Below are 3224 nucleotides of genomic sequence, written 5' to 3'. Positions count from 1 at the left end.
ATTAAAATATAAAAAGTGCATTAATAAAAAGCAAAAGGATCATGCAAAAATTAAAGGAAGTTCAATAAATATGACTATGAAATATAAATATTGAAAATTTAAATAATGTGATTTTGTTTGTATTACAGTAATGAGAATTTAAGGGTTAAATGTGCTTAATTGTCACGAAAATAATGTCAAAACACGGAAAATCTTAAAAATAGGCTTAATTTTCTTTAAGCAAAATATTATTAAACTCATTCCGTTCTATTCATTTTGGGGTCAGATATGACCCGGACAAGTTTTTGACAGGTTTTGTGAGATTCGCCCGGTAATTTAGCGTGAATGTTTAGGATTTCAGAGATATCAAAAAAGTTCATCAAAAAAGCAGTTCTTGTTTTTGTGAGATGGGCTGAATGGAAAATAAGCTCACGTTTTAAAAATGGTATTGTCTCATTAATGTACAAGGAACCCTATCAGATGTGACAAACAAAAATCTTTTGCTTTTGTACAACATATTTCCGCTGTTTAAGTTGTGAGTTGTGAGTAAAACCTTCATTTGACAGGAAAGGCCTAATAATTTGTTAATACTTAAAGCCCAAAACAAGCTTTCACGAGTATAAAATGAGTAAAACAGAAAGTGTATTCAGAATCCCTGATGTCAGCAAGTCACACTCACAGCATCATCACATCATAACATTAACCAGAAGTAAAAATCACTGTGCTGAAAGCAGATATGATTAGTCTGTAACTAAACGGCTCTTAACCAGTGAGTATCATTAGCTGGTTTAGGTCTTCATCTTTTTTCCTGATCCAGCTGTGGTTTGTTTGTTACGGCTCTTTGTAGGAGCAAATGTCTGTTAGTTTGGCTTTTTATTCTTATGCTACAGGCGGCATGATTTCTCTTTCACACTGAAACTCACTTATATCACCACAAAAACACCCATCTCGAGCTTCTGTTTAATTTAATTCCCATAATGTACTTCACTGAAGCCACACAAACACCTTGAGATCCAAAAGTCTCCACTGAGAAGACATGATGGAGCTGGAACGGGCCAGATTTACCTCCCTTCCATACCCTTTACTAGACTGACCAGAACTAGTGTGCAAACCTCCACGTCCGGCTCTGTAACAGACATCCTGATGTTAGATGTGTCCGTGAGGCTCACGGAGGGCCAGTGGATCAGAGCGAGTCCTTTGGCTCAGTGGACTCTTCAGTATTGAAGGGTTTTGGCTCTTTTTTCATCCTTTTGCTGAACCAAACACGTTCTTCTCGATCTCTGTAGGCCTTACAAATGTCTTCAGGCAAGAGTTACACAAGTCCGTTTACTCAAACGACATGAGATTCGCTGGTATCTACAAGAGCGGAAAGAGCGTTATGCATTTATAGTTTAGTTGTTCTCAGTAGCTGAACAATGCCACAACTTGCTGCATTACAACAGAACTCATTCAGAATTTTGAGTCATAAGTATTTTTTCATACTATTAAATACATATCAGTTAATATAAATATATACACTAACATTCAAAAGTCTGGGTAAGATTTTTGTCTCTTCTGCTCACCAAGGCTGCATTTATTTGATCAAAAATACAGTAAAAACAGCAATATTGTGAAATATTATTACAATTTAAAATAACTAGTTTCTAGGTGAATACATTGTAAAATGTAATTTATTTCTGTGATTCTGTGATTACTCCAGTCTTCAGTGTCACGTGATCCTTCAGAAATCAGTCTAATATGATGATTAGCTGCTCAAGAAACATTTCTGATTATTATCAATGTTGAAAACAGTTGTGCTGCTTCATATTTTTGTGGAATCTTTGGTAAATAAAAAGTTAAAAAGAACAGCATTTATTTGAAATAGAAATCTTTTGTAACATTATTAATGTCTTTACTGTTACTTTTGATCATTTTAATGCATCCTCGCTGAATAAAAGCATTAATTTCTTTTTTAAAAAGCAAAGCAAAACAAAACAAAACAAAACAAAAATCTTACTGACTCCAAACTTTCGAACAATGGTGTACTTATATTGTGCACATACATATTAGTATATAAATTAAATATAAATATATAAATATAAAAAAAAACATTTAAACATTACAATTAAAATATTAAACCATAATATTAAAAAAAATTACCCCGTGTTCATAATGTGATACCGTTTTTGCATTGATTCCAGACTTACAAGCTTTATTCATTTGTTATGAATACCAGTAATTTGATTTCTGAATCTCTTGAATTTGTGTCCATATCAATTTTATCTATCTATCTATCTATCTATCTATCCATCTATCCATCCATCCATCTATCTCAAGCTAAATGCATGGAAATGAGTGGATCAGTGGTTGTTGATACCTGAGGTCTTCTTCTCCGACAGGCCTCCTCCAGGTGTTTGTGCCACATGATCGCAGTGAACCGATCGCTAGTCTGAAACTTGTAAACATTCCCTGAGAAACACAGAGATTCTGCTCCAGTTATGTGGATAAAATCATTTCACAATGAATACATTTGTCATATAAAAGCACTAAAAGAAACCCTGTGTGAATCATATTTACCTTTGTCAGGATGGTTGAGCTGAAAGATGTTGGGTTGAGCTGGATCATCCGGCAGCACCACCATCCAGCCCAGAACACACACTTTCTTACACGGTGAAGACTTGTACTGTTATACAGCGTGAGATTCCATAAAATGTTATTTTCATGTCTAATGATTCATTTTTCTTCTTAAAAGAATGAAATATGTCTCCATTAATGTTGACATTTTTTATTTATTTAAAATTAATTTTAATAAAATTAAATAAAAATTTATATTATAAAAAAGTATATTTCAAAATATACAAAAAAGGCCAAATATATTTGCTAAAATATTTCAAAATTTATTTATATACATATATTTTCTACCAATATATTTTTGTATTAATATTTTTGAAAATATATTCAAAATATTATCTATCTATCTATCTATCTCTCCATCCATCCATATCTTTTTAAAAATATATACTTTAAGTATATATTTTAAAGGCATTTAGTGATAACTTTGCCCTCCATTTATTTCAAACCATGAACATACATTCAAATGTCACATTTGAAGAAAACATTTTATGCTGTCTATAATGCATACACATTTGAATAATAATCAGCAAAGGGACATACTTTACAATGTTAAAAATTAAATAAAAATAAATATTCTTATTAATACTTATATATATATGTAGCGTCTGGACCACTCAAACACACAATATATA

At 31.8% G+C, this 3224-nt stretch overlaps 1 long non-coding RNA gene across 1 annotated transcript; it reads right to left on the bottom strand.

Moving 5' to 3' along the window:
* Positions 1-246: 246 nt before the first annotated feature.
* On the bottom strand, positions 247-2640 carry LOC107710296 (uncharacterized). Its single transcript, XR_001636582.1, has 3 exons — positions 2536-2640; positions 2336-2427; positions 247-1335 (listed from the first exon to the last, which is right to left on the bottom strand). It is a non-coding gene; the product is annotated as an uncharacterized LOC107710296 (long non-coding RNA).
* Positions 2641-3224: the final 584 nt, after the last annotated feature.

The sequence above is a fragment of the Sinocyclocheilus rhinocerous genome, unplaced genomic scaffold (assembly GCF_001515625.1).
Source record: "Sinocyclocheilus rhinocerous isolate Xijiao unplaced genomic scaffold, SAMN03320098_v1.1 scaffold41592, whole genome shotgun sequence".
Taxonomy (NCBI): Eukaryota; Metazoa; Chordata; class Actinopteri; order Cypriniformes; family Cyprinidae; genus Sinocyclocheilus; species Sinocyclocheilus rhinocerous.
This window is presented reverse-complemented; position numbering and strand designations above follow the sequence as displayed.